Below are 23,816 nucleotides of genomic sequence, written 5' to 3' on the forward strand. Positions count from 1 at the left end.
GCCTCTGGTTTCTCCAAAGGGAGCTGCAAAGACAGAGTGTGGAGGATAGTTGAAGAGATGCAGTGGCCATGCCAAAAACTGGCTGACTTCACTTCCACCCATATTCCATTGGCCAGAATTCGGACATACGACCCCATCGCAGTGCAAAGGAGGCTGGAAAATGTCTTCCTGTGTGCCCAGGAGGAAAACGAAAGTGGCTGGTGAACCCACAGCACGTCTCAGCCACAACGGACAAACTCGATTGCAGTAAGTTTACAACGAAATAATCTCTCAGTTAACCGATATGTACTGAGAACCTTCTAAATTCAAGATTCTGTGCCAGGTACTCTGGAGTAGGGCTATACAGACAAAACGGACACCATTCACAGACCCTTCCACTTTGATGTGCTGTGTATGTGGTGTGTACATGTTGCGTGCATGTGTTGTGTGTTTGTGAAGAACGTGAACAGAACACACCCTTGAGATGTGAAGCTGTGCATGGTTTTCATTTCGGTTATGCTTTTCCGTGGTTGTAAATTATCCTCGATCAACATGGTCTGCATTTTTAATTCAAATGTGATGCACATCCATGAGAGGACACGGAACACAAACACACAACTCAAGGGAACACCAGCGCAACCTCATCCAAGCCTAGAAATAGAACGTCACCAACACTGGAGACCCTCTCTGGGCCCCCCTCAATCTTTGCCTCCCCATTCCTTGCTAGAGGTGAAAGCTGGCTGACTTCCAACGCTAGAGTTTGGCTTCTCCTGTTCTGCTTTTTCTCATGTCTTGTCCCATGTGGGTTGGCAGGAGGACCAGCCTTACTCTACACAGTGATTCAAAGACCCAAGTTTTCTTCCATCTAGTGGCATTTAAAGTGCAAGGGGGAAAAAAAAGGTAGGGCCATGTCCTAAAGGTATAGCTAAATCTTTACCCTGGCACAAAATAGGATGTCAGGACCAAAAGGTGGTAGAGCCCAAGGCCATGTCCAGAGGAGGAACAGGCGACCTCCAAGGGGCAAGGCAGAGAGGATGCTAGGTTGGAGCCAGTCTCTGAGCTGGGCAAGGAGAGGGGAAGGCAGATGGGCAGACAGACCCATATGGACAAGTTAACAGAGGTGAGAAATGGTGGGGATTTGGGGGATACCAGAGACGGGCTCTCTCTGGCCAAAGGTTGGGATGAAAAATGGCGGTGATGGGTGTTCATGATGGGAAGAGAGGCAGGGATGAACACGGAAGGGCCTTGAGCATGTTCCATAATATTTTAATTACCCAACGCGTGTTGGATGCTGAGAACGGTGCTGTATGTGCTTCATGTGCCACGATCTTATCGGTTTCCATAGCAACGCTAGGTGGCTTGGTGCTACTGTGATGCACATTTCACAGAGAGCTCAAATGACTCACCCAAGTTCACCTCGACAGAAACGGCACCGACAGAGCTTGAAAGGGTGAGCTTTCTTAGCTACTCCCCTCGGGGGCCTCCCAGACAAGGACTTTCCTCTGTGTTGTGGCCGTCACCGAGGCAGGCTGGGCGAGGTGGGAACGCTGGGGGTTTGCGAGTGGGCGGCAGGCGGCCTGTGGCAGGGGTTACCAGCACGAATCTCAATGTCAGCCGCAGCTAAACACCTCAACCCCCGGCCATGCACAACGCACTTAACCTTGAAGCCTCATTTTTCTTGCCTGTAAAATGGAGCTAATAATATTTCCATTCTAGGGTTGCCGAAAAGAGATGCAACCAGTGCATCATCCAGCCCAATATGGAGCACACAGCAGGGGCTACACAAACAGCAGCCGTGATGATTGTCGCTGTTGTTGTTTTTAAAGGGACGGGGCAGTCGGAGAACAGGCCGCTTCTCCAGTCAGGAGACGAGTAATTTGGGAGTGCTGTAGCAGAGGCCGTGGACGGGGCAGCTGTGAGGGAGATTAAGGAAATTCACGCGGATATACGTGCGTCTGGTACGTATGGCACATTTGGCAAAGATGGGATCGGGATGGATATGCGCCTCCCGGAAAGATGTGAACGGCATTTGGCATCCCTTGCTGTTCAAGCCAGAAGCAGCCCTGTGTCTGCGTGTGCCTGTGTGTTTCATGCAAATGCGGGTGTGTGTGGATGTAAATCGCACACGGCTTGGGAGCGTCGGTGGCAGAGAGAGAACAAAGAGAGAGGCGGGCTCCCCTGCGGATGGAGCCAGGTCGCCGGGGTCAGGAGGGGCTGGCGCGTGGACTGGGTCTTGTCTTCTACTCTGAGGCTGCAGCTGGCGCTTGGCCTCAGTGACCTTGCCTGTGAAATGGGGCTGCAGTCCTCTTTCCCACCTTGACGCCGGAGCTGGGTGAGATCAAATTTTGAGGTCCCTGTGGCTCCGAGCTCTGTTGCTCTGGAGCAACGAGAGGAGAGAGTATGTCCAAATAGCACAGTGAGAGTAACTCTGCAGTTCTTGGGAGGTATCCTGGCTTCTGCAATTCCAGGGGAAGTGAGAGAGAAGGAGCATAAATGTCACCCATTTCTCGAGACCAAGAAAGAGGAAGAAGGAACTACAAAAAAAAATTCAGAGCTGGGAAACATCCTTGACTCTGGCACCATGAGCAGTGGCCACTGTCACCTGCCCCTCCCTGAGATCTCCTGCCCAAGTCTCTTTCCCCCCAGAAGCCCCTCCCGCTTTGTTAGTTACTTGCAGTCTCAGTGACCAGTCCAGGACAACTAGAGAGGAAGCCACCTCCCCAAGACCCTCTCTAGAGGAGAGGCCCCGTTTTAAGCCCCTTAATGGTTCTGAGATAAACAACAGAATCAAAATGCAGGGTAATGAATTTGGAGCCAAATAATGAGACAAAAAACTCCTAGACCTCAGCATCAGCCTAGCTTGGGAGGCTAGTCCTGGTTTCAGCTTGTGCAGGTCGTATGTCTTTGGACAGAAAACTTTATGTCTTGGAGCCTCAATTTGCCCACCTGTGAAATGGAGCCAAGCATGGAATCTGTGTCTCAGGGTGGATGTGAGGATTCACAACAAGTGTGTGAGGCACCTGCCTCGGTGTCTGGCAATGGATGGAGTAAGAATTGTGCCCGTGTCATGTGCTGTCCCCCATTTTTGGAAATGGAGGACTCGATCTCATTCAACCTTCTTTGGCCACGCCCTTGTGTTTACAGAAAGTCCCTCCTTTAGCCAAACACACCCAAACGTTTTTTTCTCCCCAAAACGTTTGTCTCTTGCTGCCTCTCCACTTACGTACTGATTTAGGAGACGATCAAAATGAAACGTGGGACGCTGTGAACAGTGACACTCTTTTTTTTCCCTGGTACATTCCGATTATGTGTAAACAGCAAATTGCGAATTATTTCCTCTTCATGTGTCAACTCCTCAAACCACCTCGGGGTCCCTCGGAATGAATAAATGGGCTCTGGGACACCGGCTGACGATGGTCTCTGCGTGGGTATGTATCGCCAGGGGAGCCTTCTTCCAGCTCTCCCGCTTTCCAAGAGAGAGGGGCAGGGGGGATGAGGGAGGGAAGGTCAGAGCCGCACAACCTGGGGGTCTTTGGCTCCCTCCACGGGGTCTCCTTTGAGGAGTCGGGTGAGGGGGAAGAACACAGACACACGCTCCAGAGAGCCTGACTGGAAAAGCCCAGCTGGGTCGAACCTCGGGTACCATTTGCTGCCTCAGAACCTCTCCTGATTCCCGCCACTCAGGACAGAGAACCCCTTCTTCCAGGAGCTCCCAAACTTTTCATCCCGAGATGCCGTCCTTCGAACCTTGTGAAACTCAACAATCCTTTGGAGAACAGGAATGTGGGTGGGTATAGCTGAAAATTCCTAACCTTGGAGTTTTGCGACCTTGGGTTCCAATTTCAGTTCTGCCACCGACAGAGCCGCAGAATGCTGGTCAAGAAATATAACTTCCCTGTGCCTCTGTCTCCTCGTCTTCAACATGGCGGTAGCGATAAAGCTACCCCAAAGGCTGGGGGAGTATGAGCTCATGTGTGCAAACAGGACAGCAGCTTGCACAGAGCGTCTTTGTGAGAACTGGGAAAAGGCAGCCCTGCTGGCGTAGCAATTAGAGAACGGCTTCCCCTTGCTCCAGGTGGATACAGCCCTATGCCAGGGTCCGCTGAACCGTCCAAAGACTGACTTCAGATCTCACTTGCCTCTTTGGTTGGGAACTCTTCTGCAGTACACACCCCGTGCAACTGTACCTGGCATCCCTGCACGTAAAGCACTCAGCATGCTCCAGCCTCTCAGTGTCTGGTGGCAGTTGTTGTCACCATCATCATGTATTATCATTTGAATGAGTTGGGGTCGTGAGGTCCATGAAGATCTTTAGCATCAGGTGAACCCAAGTTTGAATCCCATTTTCACCATGTCCTGGCCATGTGTCTTCAGAGAAGTTGCTCATCCCTCCCAATCTCTGCTTCCTCATCTGTCATAGGAAACAGGAATTTCCGTCTGGTGGTGAGGGTTATTTTTTATCAGATGATACTGATCTAACACCCCTGCAGTCCAGTGCCTGGTGCATGCCAGGTGCTCAGTAAGTAGTTTCCTTCACAACAAGGAAAAAGACACCTCCCCACCATCGCCCTGCCCCTCTAGCGCGAGAACCCACGTGCACGTGTCAGGGAGATGACGAAACACACATGAAACCATTTTGGGGAAGATGCTCCGCGTGCTGAGATCTAACCTGTTTGCGGGCAGAAATCGTCAAGTTTGGAATTGGGAGACGGGGGCTGCAGCCCCTGAATGTCCCTCTGCCGCCCCCCACCTAGCTTTGTGCCTTCGGACAAGGCACTGGCTTTCTCGGACTTGGTTTCCCTTTCTGTGAGACCAAGAATAGAGGAAACAAGGGTTATTGCGTATTTTGTACAGCAGCGAAGACTTTAATTTCCAGCGAGCTGCGGCGTAACTACAGCGTGCAAGGCAGGTAAAAGCAGGGGTGCTCTGACGGAAGCAAGGCTCAGCAAGAACTGCCAACCCCCTCCTTCTTCCTCCTTCTCTCTGACGCTATTTGGAGGAACCCAAGCGCTCTGGGAACATAGTGTGACGGCCACTCCGATCCTTTCCTCCTTAAATATTCTGAGACGCTGTGCTTTCGTGTCTACTGCCTTGACACTCGGTTTATCCTGACCTGGGGTTTGTGTGTGTGTGTGTGTGTGTGTGTGTGTGTGTGTGTACCACAAACAAACGCTCAGAAAGAAAGCAGAAAGAAGTTCACCAGCCATTAAGGGAAAATTACAAATGCATTTTGCTTTGCCGCTGGCACATTAATAAAAGAGATTACAGAACTGGAAGGGAGTGGAAGCAGGGCCAACATCGCAACAATCGGGGGTGGGGGAGGGGCCGCTTCCTGTACAGTCATCTGATTTCATGGCCGTTCTCATGCTGAGAGAATCTGTCTGCAGCGGCTGCTGGGAGGATGTGGGGCTCATGCATTAAACATCAGGGGGACCCTCGCGACATGCACCGTGGGCCGGGAGAAAGATGGGGCGAGGAGGCCCCTGTTCAGCAGCGCAGGCCGGGGGGACGCTTCTGACAGGCCCCAGCGCACCCATGCTGGGGCTGAGACCTAGAGATTGTTTAATGAAGGCTTGGGAAAATCACGGAAAATTTCAGGGTGGGGGGTGAAGGAAGGTGTCATATGCAGAAAGTGCAAAAATATTCTAGAGTTTTGAACGTGGGCGGGCCCCCTGGGGGCATCCACATGGGGTCGCTTTGTCTCACTGTTCATAGTGAATGGTTGCCAGGTGCCACGAGCTCTCTGGGCTAGACGCTGGAATTGGTCATTGGAGTAGACTGAGTTATTGACCTCAGCCCTTCACTTTCCCTTTATCCACGCCTTTAGCCATGTGCTTTTGCAGCCTCTCCTCCTACAGGGTACAGCCCTGTGCCTTGACGTTGAACTTGACCACATGCCCGGCTTTGGCCAACTGGAATATAAGCAGAAGGACCAGTGTGCCAGTTCTGGGACGAGACCTTTGGAAACCTTGTACGCTTCCGTGTTTCTCTTGCACCTCTTCCCTGGCTGTGTGAGAAGGCGATCCCAGCTAGCCTGCTCGTCCGCAGAGGGTGGCAGACATACAGAGCTGAGCCAGACACCACCTGCAGCTCAGAGCTGCCCCAGCTACTTGCAGAATAAAGCTAGATGCAAAATAAATGCTTATTGTCGCATGCAATGGAGATTTAGTGGCTGTTTGTTATGCGGCAACAGCTGACTGATACAGTTATATATGAAGTCATGCATTTTATTCCCCATATTTGTTCATTCAGCAAATATTTCCTGAGCGCTTCCATGCCAGACATTTCAGTAGGCATCAGGGATATAATGGTTAATAGGAAATCTGTAAAAATGGGCAGAGATTTCAGATTTATTCATTCAAGGACTGAACATCTAAACATCTACCATGTGCCACACATGGTAATGAGTGCTACAATTATAGTCACAAACAAAATATATAAGGCCCCTGCACTCATGGGGCTTCCAGACAGCAGATCAAACAAACAATAAAACACAAAATTTCCCAAAAAAGTTTGATGGATAAGGTCGTGTCTTCTTTTAGTCACTGCCCAGTGGGAAAGACAGGTAATTCAGTAAACTATTGCAATACAATCTATTAAGCACCAGAATGAGATACCTACAGGTAGAAGACACAAGGGCCAGAGTGAGGAGGCAGGAAATCGTGCGGAACCTCGGGGTCAAACATGCTTTCATATATCACTGGAAAATAGAATGGAAAAGGGAGAGGCAGGAGATGAGGGGCTTACAAAGACAAGGGCATGAAGGAGTTCGGGTGCCATGCTGAGATTTGATTCAAGGCAGGGAAATAGGGAGCCATGGAAGGTTTGAGCAGGAGAGCACAGAATCAGATTGCCATTTGGGAATTTTAGAAAGGTGGATTGGCTGGGTGAGACTAGAGGCACAGAGGCCAGCACGGAGGATGCTGGGTGACAGTCCAAGAGAAGAGAGGGGGCACCCACACTGGGGCCACATGGGGGTGAGAAATGGTTCCACTCTTGGAGTTATGGAATCAGAGAATTGCACAGCAGGAAGTGTCCTGGGGCCATTTAGTTACAGTCACTCATTTTTGCAAAAACTGGGTCTTAGAGAGGGTAGATGACACGCCCCCAGTCCCACAGCAGATGAGTTTAGGGCTCAGGAATGGGACTGAGATCTTCATATTCTGAATCCTGGCTCCCTTCACAACCTCACTCTGTGTCCCCATCCCCAGAATTTGGTAAATAACAATAATTATAATGATAATTACTATAATATCTAAGAACCGAGTCTCTGCTGTGTGCTGGGCTCTGAGCTCAGAACGTTAGTGTAAAACCTCATCGACTCCTCCCCACTATTCTGAAGAGTTAGAACTCCCCATTTTACAGATAAGAAACCCGAGGCAAGAGGCAAAGCAGCTTTAACTTGAGCCTCAGGATCTGCCCCACGGATAGTAGTGGCGGCTCCTGTGTAGAACCGTGGTAGGGGCTAAATGAAGTAAGACGTACAAGTGCCCAGCACAGTGCCTGGCACATAGAAAGCTCTCAGCAAATGAGAGTGACGATGACGGTGATGATGGTGATGACGATGACCAGGACAAAGATGAGGATGATGGAAGGAGGCAGATCTGTACCCCGGCCTTGACTCCGCTTGTGTGACTTTTGGCAAATAGCCTAACTCTTCGGGCCTCGGTTTCCTGCAGCTGTCAAATGAAGGCTGTGGTCTAGGACAGTGGTTCTCAACATGTGCTCGCTCGGCTGTCACCTGGGACCTTGTTAGACATGGAAATTCTCAAGCCCTCTCCAGGCCGACTCCATCCAAGACCTGGGAGTGGGATCCAGCAATCCGTGTTCACCAAGCCCCCCGGCAAGCCTGATGCACGTTCTAGTTTGAGCACCTCTGGTCTAGATTGATAATTGTGTTGTTTTTTGAAATGACACACTTTCCTTCTCTGCAAATCGCGAGAGGGCGGGCCCAGAAAGCAGACCAGAGCGCCAGTGCTAGGATTGAGGCAGACACCAGGGTCCCCGGTGCTGTCCACTCTCCCACCCTCACCCCCGACTTGGAGGCTCCGCAGGGCCCCGTGTGAAGACCCCCCGGGGACGCCGGGGCCCTCCGCGCCCTGTGTCAATTTCTCTTGCTAACCACAGCCGGACGTCCCCCTCCTGCCTCCCTCCTTCCTACTCGATCTCAGCCAAAAGGCCGGGAAGCGATTACCTCTCTCCCTTCCACCCAGCCTGCGTTCCTGTTTACACGTTCCGTAAAGTATGGATTCGTTGTGGCCTCGTGAAACTGGGTCTATTTCTTCTTTCCTTCTTTCTTTTAAAAAAAAAAAAAACAGGTTTGAGACTGTAATTCAGTTAATTATTTCCCAGAGCACCGGTTTGGTGGCTACGGCACAGCACGAGGCAGAGGAACGGAGACAGGTCCTCGGAAGCCTCTTTCCAGAAAATCTAATTTCATCATTGAGAAATCTTCTGTCTTAAACAGCCTCCGCCACCGCCATAAATTTACATATTCTATACGCCGCCGGAACGGAGTGGGCCCCATTTGCATAATGCGGCTGGAGGGGCTCACGCTGCTCTTGAACCTGAATGCGGCGGGAGCGGGGATGCAATTATTAAGCTGTAGACACTGGCAGGGAGAGAGGCCTCAGATGGATTTCGACTCCAAACCTCATTTGCCGCCCCCGATGCTCATTACCGAAGGCCTGGATCCCGGGCTGACGGCGGATCCCAGGGCTGGGAAAAATCAGTGACTTGCTTTCCCCAGATTCCGTCTGTAGCCAGGCTGAGCCCGGTGCAGGCTGAGCACCTTTGGTTTCCCAGTCGATCGTTGGAGCCTCGGTCTCCCTGCTCCCACGGGTCATCAGTGTCTCCGGCAGGGCTGTCCCTGTGCCTCTGCTCAGGCATCCTCGGCCCCTTCCCTAACACACCTCCCAGCAGCAGCAAGGCAGGCCGGCCAGGGCTAGCTCACCTCCTTGCCAGCGTCTATCACGAGCCCCTCCGAAATGTTTAATTAACAGAACGTGGTGTTTAACAGAGTCTCCGCTGGAAAATGGCAAGTGGGAACAGAAACTCTCTGATGCCACAGTGGTCCTGCTGAAAACCTACCTCTCTCCATCTGCACTCGCGCTGGCTGAGAGGCCAGGTCGTTTCTGCCGTGGGACCTGTGGTGGGACAGTCCTGTGTTCCTGGGCTCGGGGTCGCAGTCCTGGGGTCATTCGGTGCTCCAGGGTTCACAGGTCACTCTCTGCAGCTCCTGGCCCTGCCAGAGCTATGCCTCCAAATCACCCCGTGTCCTTCCACTCCCACCCTCCGTGCTCGCGGGTGTAAACGGCCACGTCTGGCTCTGCTGGCACCATCTTGGTTCTCACATGTTGCTGGGTGCCCTCCTACACGCTCGAGGACGCGGAGAGCAAGGCTTGGGCAAGGGCCATCTTCTGGTGCGTCGGTGAACCCAGCCCTTCCAGACAGCTTCTAAACCAGGTGAAACCATGAACCGCCCAGCCAGAGACTCTCCTGTCCATTTCTGCAGGTAAACGCCATGGGCATATTGATCAAATGATGCCAACGAAAGAATCAGACACACTTGATAAATTTATTAACGGAACAAAACACTGCCATGCAAACCACGGGCAGCTGATGGAGGATCACCAGAGCTTTGCCTCTTATGTCTAAAAGTGGATCACGTAACTTTCATTTTTGCAAATAAATAGTTGTATTTCGGAGGAAGTGGAAATACATTTGAAAATTCCAGTTTCACTTCTGACTGGCTTCATGCTCGAAAGTCGTGGAGTTCATCAGCCCGGAGATGACCCTTGGCGCTCAAAGCTCACGCCATGACAGCACTGAAGCAGCGAGCCAGTCGTTGGAAATTCGAAACAGCAGGTCCTTTGCTGAAAAAGAAAGAATTATAAAGCTTCACTTACCGAGAGGTGCCGTCTCCTCAAAAGACCTCAATATTTTGTCCTCGGCACTAACTGTCTCGTTACAAGAATTTGGAGGGAAGTCACTTTTTCCACAAGAATGCATCCAGTGCCGAATTATTTCCCCAAGAAAAGGAGATTGTTTCTGATGAGCCAAACTCAGGGCTCAAAAACACAAAATGGTGACTTTTCCAAAGGAAACCATTTTTCTGCATAACTTGGACCAGTGCTTAGGAGCAACAGATGGTCTTCAACATTAGACTTCGTGGTTTAGATGTGGGTGTGTCCTCAAGTAAGTCCTTGACGTCCCTGCGCCTCGGTGTCCTGATCTGTAAAGTGAGGATGACACTAGCACCAGCTTCATTATTGTCAGTGGGGCAATGAGACGAGATGACGCAGAGCAGTTGAATCGTAGCAAGGTCGAAGAAGGTGCCCAAAGTCACGGGAAGTAGGTGATACCGGTGGGATTCGAACCCAGGTGTGTGTGTGTTCAGCCATCCTGTAGCATGCTGCCAGCTACCGTGACACAGGTGTGCCGACAACTTGTGCTTGCAAAACTCAAGCGTCACGCCTGTTGGCTGCACTGCTCAGAGGTCTTCCGAGGGAGATATTCAAAGGAAATAGGGTTCGCTAAACTGCTCACCTCAGTTAGAATCGGAGGTCAGTGGCTGTTTCCAAGCAGACCTAGTCAAGACTCAACCTTTCTTTCATTTTATCCAAAAGGCCCCCTTTGCTTGCCACGGGATGTAGGTTGTTACAGCAAAGGAAACAGCAGATGAGGTGATGGGAAAAGTTCATATGTGGAAGAGAAGAAATTAGCTTATAAAATCTCTCTTCAATGTTGAGTCCTTTGAGTTGGGCCTGTGTTGTCGGGTTGCCTGCCCCTGGATTCCAGGTTGCAGTAGAGGTCGGCCCTGCTGCCCTGTTTCAAGAAGGCTGGTGGCTGTGTTCCTGCATTTCTCTGATGAAGTCGCAGCCTCTGAGGGCAGTTCCTGGTGACAGGAACGAGTATTGCAAGGTATCAACCAGCATGACAGCACAAAGTAACGGAAACTGTTGCACAGAATGAAAACACAAAATCCCACCTAATTAAGAACCAGCGGTGCTACAACTGCTTGCTTGGCACTGCCTCCTAAATCTGAACAGGTGCCAACACTGACCCAGAGATCACACACCAGATAATGCGCCCACCGAAAACTACATAGAAGCACAGAAAAACATACGTGAGACTGTTCTGGGCAGCACTCCTCTAGTCCCCGAAACCGGGAACTACCCAAATGTCCATCAACAGTTAAATGGATGAATTGTGCCGTATTCTCCGAAAGGTGCATCATATAACAGAGTCAGCAAATCCAGCCCTTGGCCAAATCCAGCCGCCTCCTATTTTGTAAATAAAGTTTTATCAGCACACAGCCATGTGCGTTCGTGTACACGGTGTGGGTGTCAGCTTTTGTGCTGCAACAGCAGGGTTGAGCAGTCAAAACAGAGACGGTATCACCCACAGAGCCTGAAGCATTCATTCTCTGGCCCTCTCCAGAACAAATGCGCCAACTCCTGCTATGGGAAAACGAAAGTGAACAGTCTATAACTTCCCTGAGAAACGCGGTGGCTTTTCCAAACACAATATCGGGTGAAAGGAGACAACACACGTGAGCGCCTGTTGCACAACTGCATTTGCATAAAGGGCAAAGACAGGCAGAGCTGGTTCACGTTGCCGGAGTACAGGACAGCGGTCACCCACGGAGGAGAGCAACCGAGCTGGGTGCCGGGAACGCTGTGATTCCCATCGCGGGCGGGGACGACACGGGTGCTCGTTCTGTGAAAATCCATCGAGATGCACACTGGCGATGTCTACACTTTCCCACGCGCACGTGGTTCGTTGATAAAGATTTAAAAATAAATAAAAAAAGAAACGGTGGGTGTAGATAGTGATGCCAAGTATTTTCTCGATGTATTTCCTGGACAGAAAGCTCAAATAACAGATTGTCAAGTTAGAAAACAGATAACTTTAACTTTTACACACGAGCACACGTTTATTCATTCACTCTGCAAATGTTTATCGATTACTCACCACGCGCCAGGTGCTGGGGAATCGGCAGGAAATGAAACAGACACAGCCCCTGCCTGCCTGCTACTTACTTACGCTCACAGTCTCGCGTGTCCACGAAGTGGCACACGTGTGTGCGCTCACACTCACCAATGTGGACCTCAAACACGTGCGCCCAGGACCTGCACCCGCGGGGGGAGCCCTTCTCATGCAAGCACGTTTTCCGAATTTTGTTCTCTCTACTGTAATCACTGCCTCCCTCCTCCACGGACATAGGGAATGATGGGTGGAGCTCAGTTTGCCCAACGTCACCCAGAGGGCCTTGCCCCTTCAGTGGCCATGGGCCTGTGCAAACCAGAAATCTATAGTTTAGTCCCCAAAGGGCGCTGGGTCAGACCCGTTGGTTTTCTAAGTCGCATTGGCATCCAAGACATGTGGGGGTGAGATAAAAGGAACACCCAGGGCTGAGGGCATAGGTGACCTTGAAGCAAAGGATGCCCTTGGATGTCCCTTGGGTTTTCCTGGCCTCCTGCCCTCAGTGTGGTCACCTGCCAGCCACGCATTGTGGTCACCAGAGCTCGTGACCCAGTGGCCAGGGTTTCCCCACGTGTGAATGAATGAAGTGTGTTGAGGTGGCATGTCTGCATCACAGCTTCTTAAAAGAACGCCGGAATGAGAGCGCTGGGAGGTCATGAGCCCAGGTCCTGCCTGTTACGAATGTGGAGAGGGAGGTCCCAGCACGGAGAGGAGCTTGCACAAGTTTCCACGCTCAGTCTGGGCTGTGTGTGCCGGACCCCAGCCGGGAGGCTTTCCCTTACTCTGGGAGAGTGTGTCATTGCTAAGGTGCTCACACTAAAGGAGGGCAGCTGATCCTTTTCTAATGGCCTCATCACTTAGATCAAATTCATGTCCTCGCTCTGGCAGAAGTGGCTGCATGGCCTGGCCTCTGCCCCCCTCTCCGACCTCCTCCTCTGCCACTCTCTTCCAGCCTCTTTTCTGTTCCTCCAACATCCTGTGCTCATTCCTACCTCAGGGCCTTTGCACGTGCTGTTCCGTATCCCCGGAGCACCCTTCCCCCTGTGTTCATGGGGCTGGCTCCTTCAATTCATTTGGACCTTAGCACAGATGTCACCTTCTCAGAGAGACCCTCCCCAATCGCCAATCTCAGCACGACACCACCCCCTCCACCATCCTCCATCCCCCACCCTGTGTGTGGCCTTCTTCACAGCACTCATCGAAATCTGAAATCATCTGCTTTATTTATTCATCTGTCCCCAGAGCTTTGTCGGGGCAGGGATTGCCTTCTCGTCCATTGCTCCATCCCAGGGCCGTGAAGAAACTTGACACGTAGCGAGCATTTAGAATATGTAGAAGGGAGGAATGAAGAAAGCATCCACACTGCTCACGATACTGCTACCGAGGGATGCAAGCTCTCGACCACCCTGATGAAGACATCCCTGCTATCGGCAATGGCTCCCGGCTTCCTTGTGCATGGAAGCATATTGACCCAGCGCCGGAGGGACACCTGGCAGCGATTTGTGTTTATTTCTCTGATCAATAGGCATCTCAGTGCTCACCCCAACACGGTCGACTGCTGGCGGTTATTCATTACGGTGCTCCCTCTGCCGGCATCTCTCTGACGCCCACGAGGCTTGTCCTTGATCATCCTCTGCCATGGGGAGTCCCTGCGCCTGCAGTGGGTGTTAGGAAGGGGCCGAAGAGTGTTGTTTATTTTCCTTCTGTCCCGTAGGAAGCCAGCGTTTGAACCGCAGGTCTAGAGTCTGCCCCTCTCTCTCCCAAGTGTTTGGGAAGGGCACCCGTGGACAGACTGGGTTGAGAACATTGCGGGGTGAAAGGCACCTTGGTTCCAACCTCGGATCCGTCCCTTACGCTCTGAGTGTCCTTGTCCCCATCACTCTCCCTCTCTGGCCTTGATTCTACTTGCCCTCAAAATGAGAAGCCTCTCCAAGAACCCCTCAAGCCCTGATACTTTAGGATTTTTCAAGTTTAGGATGCTTCGTGAACAGTTTCCACACTTTTCATGCCCAAAGGGTCAAGCAACCCCGAGTCTGCCATTTTCTTCGTCGGACATGTGGTCCGTTGCTATGATCTCTGAATTGCATCCGTTCACTTCCTCATGCAGCAAGCACGCCTGCATCCGTACACCCAGCCAACGGATATTTTGGGGGAATCTTCAAATGCCCCTATGCAGCAGCATGAAGAACCAGGCACGTGCTTAGCCACAGTTACTGTTAAATAAAAGCCACTCTCTCTCCCATCCTCTGTTCATTCCAGTGAAGCCTTCCAAGAACTCTGGGGAAAGTAGTAGTATGATGCCCATTACACAGCTGAGGAAACTGAGACACTACGTGCTCATAGACTTGCCCAAGGTCACACAGCCAGGAAGCGGCTGAGCCAGGATTTGAACCCCGAGATGTCTGGGCTGAAGTTTGTAATCTGACCATTACAACCTAGGACCCCAGACCTAAAGCGTAAAATACTTATCTCCTCTGCCCCCCTGAGGACAGATGCCCGGAGGAACATTTAGCCACATGCCACAGTTTCTCGTCAAAAGTAGACGCACTTTAGAAAAGAGCAGTGATTGTTTCAACACTGAACCAAGCCCTGGTGGCCGATGGCCTGGGAGAGTTCGCAAACCAGGTCTAATTAGTCGCCAGCTATAAACATCGCACCGCCCTCCATCTCGGTACCACCGTCGCCTCAAAATCAAAAAGACAGACGAGCCAGGTCGTACAGGAAGAAAAGAGGCTACGCGTCAAACACCATTTACTATGCTAAGCAGATTCCTTCTTCCTACAATGTGCTGGTTTCGAGACACGGAAATACATTCAAATTAACCCCTGAGCTATTCCTCTTCCAAATTCCCCATTTAGGGTTGACTCCACAGCGCGTGATATTACTAATTCAGAGCTCCGGGAAGGCACGCTGATTGCCTTAGACAAGTGTGAGGGCTCCGCTAACGCACAGTTGCACGCGGGGTGCAAATCAGAGCTCAGGGTACAAGCTCCAGCCTCCAGCGCGGCATCCACGACCCCTCAGGACCTGGCCCCCATCAAATCCATTCACGAACTCATCACACAGATACCTAACGAGCACCTACTATATGCCAGACCCTGTTCTCGGCACTGGGGTACGGCCGTGAATAAAACAGATAAAAGTCCCTGCCCTCAAGCAATGTACACTCTAGCGGGAGAGACAGACAACAGTAGTAATAAATAGGACACTGCGTTAGGTGGAGAGAGGTTCTATGAGGAAAGCAAAGCAGGGTCAGGCAGAAGACAGCACTAGGCAGCTGGGGTCGGGGTTTACAATGGGGTTATCGGGGAAGACCTTACTGAGAAGGGGACGGCTGAATCACAGTTTCATTCCAAGACTACTTACTGAAATGACCCAAGGAGAGCTCCATCCATGGCGGAAACCGCACAGATGCAAGAGAAGCTCGATGTCTCGAAATATTTTTTAAAGCAGAGCCACCATATTGCAATGGAGCAGGACAAAGGGGAGAGTCAGAGGTGACTCCAGGGTGCCCCGAGCACCCGGGAGGGTGGACTTGTCGTTACCCGCGATGGGCACGTGTGCTAATAGAATGACAAGGATCATTTGGGGCGCACCAAGTCTGAAACGCCAACTCGACGCCCCCGGGGAGTTGGCAAGCCGGCCAGATAAGGTCCTTACAGACCCTGCGCTCTGCGGAAAGTCCGCTCCGTATCCTCCCAGGGCTCCTGCTGGGTACCTTTGTTCACACGGAATCTTTACGCCAAGGACCCTCCCCGACTCGCGGGAGCCACCTCTGCCCTCGCCCTGGCTGGTACGTGAACCTGAACTGCTGCTCTTCTTCGGGACTCTCCTCACCCCCTCTCTGTGCCTTTTCCACCCGTCTCCTTTCCCGCCCAGACCCTAACAGGCTGCGGAAAGAGGAAACATTTGAGGGTCGGGCAGGGCGTGGGGGGAGGCGCTGCCCTCATATCTCATGAGTGACCAACTCTCTCCTTGGGAGTGAATTGACCCGCCTTCTCCCCCGGCCTCCCAAGGACCCCAATCTCCTCTTAAGGGCCGCAAGCCTTTTCACAATATGCCTTTATCGATATGATTCCAATAAACGTTTCAGTTCCGCATATAAATTCCAGCTCCTGGCTGCCCAGCGGAGGAGACCTGCTCAATGAGGAGCCCATAAAGATGTAATAATGCAATTAAAAGGTATGGCCTGTCACCCTCGTAAAGCTGGAGATCAATGCGGGTGGGGGCGGAGCGGAGGACATCAGGAGAGGAAGAATCTGGCTTCCCTGCAACATCTGAAGGATGCGGAAACAAAACCAGGGAACAAGGTACCCGGGCCCGGGAGAGGTTCCAGCTCCAGCTTGGGGTGCCAACTTGGGCCTCTGGCTTCCCTCATTGGGCTGGATGTTAAGAAACGTGGGTTCTGTCCCCAGATCAGACTCAGGAGATTTGAGGCTTTAAACATATTCCTTCAACTCTTCCAGCGTCAGTCTCCTTGCCAGTAAAATGGGCGCAATGATAATATTATCTTCTTCACAGAGTTGTTGCTATAGAACAGACTCAGAGAATTTTAATGCTGGAGAGGTTCTGAATCCAGAGGCTACAAAATCAAATATCCATAAGCGCTAGACAGAAGCACACACGAAGGAGGAAGGTGAGCCAGGTGGAGGGTAATAGGGAATGGTGGGGACTGTGGCAAACTGGGCGATACACGGCCTCATTGAAAGAAGGCAGCACTGCCCTTTCCCTCCTGCCAGTGCAGGAATTCTGCTCTCACGCAGGAATGCCAGCCAGGTGTTGCCAGATCTGGTGTTTCAAGAGGAGCAGAATTTCTGAATTTGGATGTGAGGTTTCAAAATTTTCGCAGCTCTGCATGAGCAAAATATAATCACATCTGCCGGCCACACACAGCCCAGGGGCCTCCCATTTTCTACCCTTCCTCTGGGCCAACTCACTCGTGCGTGATGGGCCTCCATTAAGGCACGACACTGTCTTGAATCTGCTTGTTTCCATGCCCACGTGTGTGTGTAGACATATCACAGCACATAAACTCTGGAACGAGACTGCCTGAGCTCCCCTCCCAGCTCTGCCTTTTGTGGACTGTGTGACCCGGGGCAAGTGACTTAGCCTCTCTGTGCCTCAGTTTCCTCAAGTGAAAAGTGAAGTTAGGAACAATTCCTCCTTAGAGAGTTGCTATGAGGATGAAATGACCCCTTCCCTGCAAAGCACTTGGACAATGCCTGGAGAACCAGTTGTGATCAAGGGCTTGCTCCCGAACGTGGCTTTTGATGGGTGCGCGAGGGCGCTCTGGGTAGGGATGGAGGTCGTGGCCTAGGCTCCCAGAGCTTGCAGTGAAGACCTGCCAGTCCTCCCCAAATGTATTTCTCCTCTGGAGAAGGAAACTGCCCTCAAATTGGAAATTTGGACAAGCTCCCTCTTCTCCTGCCAGAGGCCAGCCTCATAGAGTTGCCCTTCTTAATATTCCCTGGGTCCGACTGGTTCTCTAGGCCTCACTGCCACCACCTGTTCTGCCTCGGTCCCTCTCCTAACTGATCTTTCTCCTGCTCCTGGCCCCTCCATGTTATTTCCGCAGTGGCCACCTGAAGGAGCTCTCTAAGGCACACATCCTCCCACCTTTCTGCCGGCTCTTCAGTTCCCAGAATACAAGATGCTTTTTACCACCTCCTTGTCTTTTTTTTTCTTTTTGGCTGTTTGCTCCACCTGGAATGCCCTGTGCCATTTTCCCACCTCACCTTTGCTCGGCTCATTTCTATTCTCTTTCAAAATGCAGTTCAAGTCACACCTCCTCCAGGCAGCCCTCCCTGATTCCCCAACAGTGTTTCCTGCCCTCTCTGGGTCCTCATGCCTACCAGTTCCACCCTAGATCCCGGGATTTATCACACTGAATTGTCACTTTCTGTTTGCATGACTGTCTTCCTCGGCAGCCTGCAATCTGGGAGGACTTGGACACCGTCTTATTTATCCTAAATATCTCCTGCGATTAACACAGAGGAGATGCTCAAAATACATTTGTTGAATAAATGAATGAATGAAATGATTCGGTGTTTGCTCAGTGTGAAATTTTATTATCATCATTATTAAAGAAGATATTTCAAAACAAGTTATAAAGCTTAGTCACAAACCGTCCCTGGAAATTCCGGGTCCCCCGAGATCAAAGCCCTGAGTTCAGTTGGCGTTTCCATGAGTAGAATTCAGGACCCAGAGCCAGAACAAGCAAGGACTGCAGCGACGGTGAGATCACTACCTTGTGAGACAGGCAGCTCCCCATGGAAACAGCTCTACCACTTAGAAAGGTCTACATCTACCTCTTAGTTCCTTCAAAAGCTGCTCTTGGGTCTGGTCACTAGAGATGAGAGAGATTAGCCGCGTTTCCTCCCATCCACCCATGTTAGCAAACTAAAAGGGTTTAAAGGGGCGAGGGGAGTGGGTGGTACCTCTAAGCGAGTTTTCTTAACTTGGGGTCTATGGATGGATTTCAGGAGGTCTTTGAGCATCCCAGACTTGTGTGCAAAGTTGGCTGTGTTGGGTGTATTTATTCATTGGTTTGCTCAGTCATTTATTTCGCTGGACCCTGGCTAGGCACAGGGCGCTGATACAGAGCTGAACCAATCAGGTGGGCTCCCGCCCTCGCCGGGCTCACACCTTAGGGCTCAGAGACAGGCCTTCATCAAACAGCCACGCAAATAAGGTTGTGCGTCCATTAACGACAGGGACACATTCTGAGAAAAGTGTTAGTAGGTGATTTCATCATTGTGTAAATATCATAGAGTGTCCGTACACGAGCCTAGATGGCATATGTATTTTTGTGTTTTTATTTATATATATTTTTATATGAAAACCAAATGTCCCAGCACCATTACTGAATATCAATCCTTTTCCCTACTTGATCTGCAATGCCAATATCAAGTGCTATTTATCAAATTTCTACATATGCCCCGTTATAATCTTATGGGACCATCGTCGTATATGTAGCCTGTCGTTGACGGAAAGGCCGTTATGCAGCACGTGACTATATATGTCGTGTCCTGACTTGGAGAGAACGTTAGAGGGTGTCATGTTAGCTGTCCTGGACGAGAGATTGGGAAAGGCTTCTCCATGGAAGGGATGAGAGTTGAATAGAGATTAGGACTGGAGGAAGAGGAGAAGGGGAGGACCTTCCAGGCAGCTAGAATAGCAAGTGCAAAGGCCCTGTGGTGGCAGAACAGATTGGAAGTGGTTGGGAGTAAAACTATGGGTGTGGGAAGCTCTCAACAGATACCCAAAGGATTGCGTGGAACCCTAAAATGTTTAGAAACCTGATGTCTGAACCAATGTTTCTCAACTTATGATCTAAAGACCAGGTGCTCAGAAATGCAAGTCTCAGACCTCTCAAATCAGATTCTCTAGTGACAGGACCCTGGAATCTATATTTTGTATGAAGATTAGATACACCTTAAAGCTTCAGAACCTTGCACTAGACTAGACCTTCTTCTGAAGAACGTCTCTAACACCTCCCAACCCAGTATCTTGGCAACTGTTACTAGGAAAAAAAATAACTAAAACGCATTACATACCTACCATGTGTTATCCCCTCTGCGTGCTTTATTTCGTTTAATAATGGTCGTTTTTCTATTTTACACATGAGGAAACCGAGGCTCAGAGGGTGAAGCCCCTAGTCGGGCAGTGACAGAACTGGTGTGCAAACCCAAGTCCACACAGCACCTGAGCCCAAGACCTGTGCTTCTTCCTGACAGGCCTTCTTCCCTCTCCAGCCCTTCTGCTCCTGGAGCTCCCTGCCCTTCCCCGTGATGAGCAGACTTGAGTACTCCAGACCCCAAAGTAGTGAGTGGGAGAATGAGGGACAGGCCAGTGAGTTACCACGAATGTGCACCAAGCCATGGGTGGAGAGGTCAACCCTGCTTTGCTGCAGACATTCTGTGTTGTCTTGCCCAAGTCATTTCCTCTCTTTGGGTCTCCATTTCTTCATCTATAAATGGTGATAAAAAATCCACCTGTCTTGTATCACAGGCTCCAATGAGATAACGACTAGAAAAAAATAGAAGAAATAACAACAATTATAGTGACCAGCATTTGTTAAGCTTCTACTGGGTGTTATTTCATCACTCAATAACCTTGGGAGCTGATGAAAAGACAGAAGCTCAGAGAACGTGGCAGAGGAGATACTGCACTATTTCCATGTCTGGATATCGGAGGCCTCGTGCATTTCTTCTCCCTCTCCTGGGACCCAGCCATCCGCCGCGAGAACAAGCCCAGCCTAGCCTGATGGAGGAGAGGGAGATTTACCCAAAACCACACAACTAGCAGATGGTGGAGCTTGTCTGCGAACTGAAGCCTGTCTGGTTCCAGAACTCAAGTCCATGGCGCTCTGTTGACTCCCAGTGACAAAGCTTTATTCACATACGTTATCCTATGTGGACCCTCAGGAGGTCCAGTATTTCCCTGAAGTAGTGACTGGGATGGTGGGACTTTTAGGACAGGTCCAGGCATGAGCTAGACCACTAGCACCAGGGAATCCCTTACCACCCATAGAATCATAACAAATTTCCCAGGAAGGAATCTCTGATAGAAACTTCTCCATCTTACTTATTGCACAGAAGCAACACTGAGACTCAGGGAGGGTAGAGGGTTGCCTGAGATCCCAAAATGCATTATTGATGAGGAGGAGAACTCAAGTACGCTGACTCCGATTTCATGCCTAAAATGTTGTCTCACTCAGATGTCCAAGGAAAGGATGCAGAGAGCAGGGGTGAGAATCATTGGGAGGAAGAAGAGACGAGCCAGGTTACCTGCAGACAGGGGAGAGTCAGCTGAGATGGAACAAAAGGGCCAACTTATCTCTGGAATGACGGACCGTCATGGGTGGCCTCCGGAATTTTGGACTTGGACCCATGGAAATCCAAGTTCAAATCTTATGTGATTTATGGCTACCAAAACTAGCCCAAACTTCCCCACATTTGCTGTGGGTCCTTGTCATTTGCGACGTGTCTTTATGGTTCCTTTCATTAGAAGGAGGTGTCTATGTCTCCACTCTTCGATTTGGGTTGGCCATGTGAGAGGCTTTAACCATAGTTGTGTGGAGGGGAGAGTATGCCTTTTCCAAGCCTGGACCCCAAGAGGCCTTCTGAATTTCTCTTGTTTCTCTTAGGACTTGCTCATCTACCACGCGTCTGCTGAACGATGGGAGACACACAGCCCTTAGCTCCCATCATTCCAGCCCCATAGTCAGCCAACCATCAGATTTAAGCAAGGACTTCCTGGACCCATCTTTTATGCATGATTAAGCCCAGTCACAATCGGCTGAGTCCATCCCAAACCAGAACAACTGCCCTGATGACATGTAGACTTGTAAGTAATAACAAATGCTTATTGTTGAGCCATTGAGCTCTGGGGTTGTTTGTTACTCAGCAATAGCTAACTGATACATCCTGCTCCCCTTATATCCTTTGTGGTCTTGAAAAAAATCATTTTACCTCTCCAAGCCTTAGTTTTCTCATTTTCAAAGTGATGATGATGACGATGGGAATGATAACGCTAACTTTCCGGAGTATCTGTGAAGATCAAACAAGAGAACGTATTCAAGGGTAACAGCACAGTGTCTGGCATGCAGCGAACACTCAATGCCTGTTGGTTTCTTTCTTCCTGGGGGCCATGCCATAGTCTTGGTCCACCCAGAGATTATGGGATGTGTGGTTTGCTCACAGGGACCATTTCGGAAAGATCTGTAATTAAACAGAGGCTAGGCTAATAGGTCTTGGAATTCCAAACCTGAACCCATCTTCATGAGACCCTGGCCTGTGGGCCAGTCGGGGCAAGGGCAGCGCCCGGGCAGGCAGCCCCAATGCAGGCTGAGTTCAGCAGTGCAGTTTGCTCTGCTTGCCAGAGCTTGCATGTTTACATACATCCCATAATTACCATCTGCACAGCCAGCGGCATTTGTTGCAAATGGGCCGTTTCCATCTGTTGAAGCAATTTCCTCAGAGGAATTTGCATTGATCACTTTTTTATGCAAAGCTTTTGTATAGATCATTTTTCCCCCCAATGGTTTTTAATAGGTCTAAATATTCAAGGGGCAGGGAGGGGCCTCTGAAGGAAGGAGGTTGGGGAACTGGGGAGAGTCGTGGGTAGGGGAGGCTGCTGCCCTGCAAAACTCCACCTGCATTCTTCATCTGCAGCCACCCTACTCAACCACTGTTAAGGCCCCCAGACTAGGCAATGCCATTTCGAATATTTATTGTTTGCCTTTATACTTGAGCCGGTAGCTCGTGGTTAATGGAGAGGACTTAGAATGCGGAAAAATGGGGCGTGGTAATTAGCCAAGCAACTGGTGACTCCGGCTCAGAGCTTTGTACCTGAGAGGACCAGATGGACGATTTTGCATATTTTTGACAGTTGTAATGAACAGGGCAGCTCCGTATTGATTAAATGTCTGGGAAATTAGTGCAACCCTCTGGAGCTTCGTTATTTACTATTTCTGCCCAAATCCTCAGCAAAGTTTACACAAGCAGAAGTCTGCAGTTAGAGAAGGGAGAAGACGGGAGACAGTTTGGACAAGATGATAAATGCTTTCTAGGGCCCCAGCCCAACAGATGCAGAGTGGAGGGGCGATTGTGGTTTTGACATTGAACGCCTGGGAGGGTAGAAATCTTAGTGGATTCGTGTCTCCACCCCCAGTGTCCAGCACGGTGTCTGGCACATAGTGGGCTCTCAGGAAATGACTCACCATGGACAGAGCAGTTGACTAGGATTCAAAATCTGGGTTCCAGACTCATGCGGAGACTTGGGCCTCAACAGGCAGCTGCGCCTTCATAGCAGACGAAGTCACGCCCTTGAAAATAGAACTTGAAACTTTTCGCAAACAAAAAATTCATGTGCAGGTAACTGGCACTGCCCCAGCGCCATGCTGATTCTTCTCTGAGCACCTGCAACATCCCTCGTGACACGACGCTGGGTGGCCGAGGGATGCTGCGTGAGTAACTCAAGGCTCCTACACGGGCCTCCGACATCTGCGTCAGGAGCACCTGGGGCTCGCTCCACATGGAGTTTCTCGGCCTTCCTCCCCAAGAGCCCACAGACCAAATAAGCTCCCAAGGGGATTCTGATTTGCTGAAGTTGGAGGATCCCTATGGGGGGCTCTGGAGTCCTAATCCTGCCTCTTCACAGTCACGTGACCTTGCATCACATGACACGAGGTCCTTGGAGTCCAAGTTTATTTTCACATCCACAGCTGGATAACATGATTCGCCTCCTGAAAGCTTGCTGCAGGACCCAGTGAGAGAACACATGGAAGGAACCATGTTGGGTACACAGTAGGTGTTCAGGAAATGCCACTTGGATTATTATTGTTGGAGAGACTCTTTTAGGAGTTGTTTTACAAGGTCGGAATTGCCCAGATGAAAGGCCTTGGGGCTGTCCCTGGTGCTGACCTGGGCTTCAGCCCCTAATCCATGGCCTCTCCGTTCAGTCTGCCACGTCCTCTCCTTCCCTCTGGTGTATGACCTCCTATGATGACCCTACGCTAGGAAAAAAAAGTCCCAAATCCCCTGAATGTGCCCAGACCCTTCTATTTAGCCCTTTTAGAGATGTCTCCTGCTCCTGATCCCACTGGTCTGACCACCCTCCACCGAATTCCTATTGGTTCCAGTCCTTGGCAGATACATTTATTGCAACAGAATCTCAATGCTTCCATCAGGAGAAGAGAGAGAAAAGGCCCCGGGTAGGAGTCCAGGCCTTAGACAAAGATTGGAATAAAGGACGTCTTCAGCTACACTTCTCTTGTTATATTCACAGAGGCCCATCAGGTCTTAATTAGCATAGTCAGCCTTCGATAAATGTTAGAAGAATGGACG

The sequence above is a fragment of the Propithecus coquereli genome, unplaced genomic scaffold, assembly GCF_000956105.1.
Source record: "Propithecus coquereli isolate 6110/MARCELLA unplaced genomic scaffold, Pcoq_1.0 Scaffold206, whole genome shotgun sequence".
Lineage (NCBI taxonomy): Eukaryota > Metazoa > Chordata > Mammalia > Primates > Indriidae > Propithecus > Propithecus coquereli.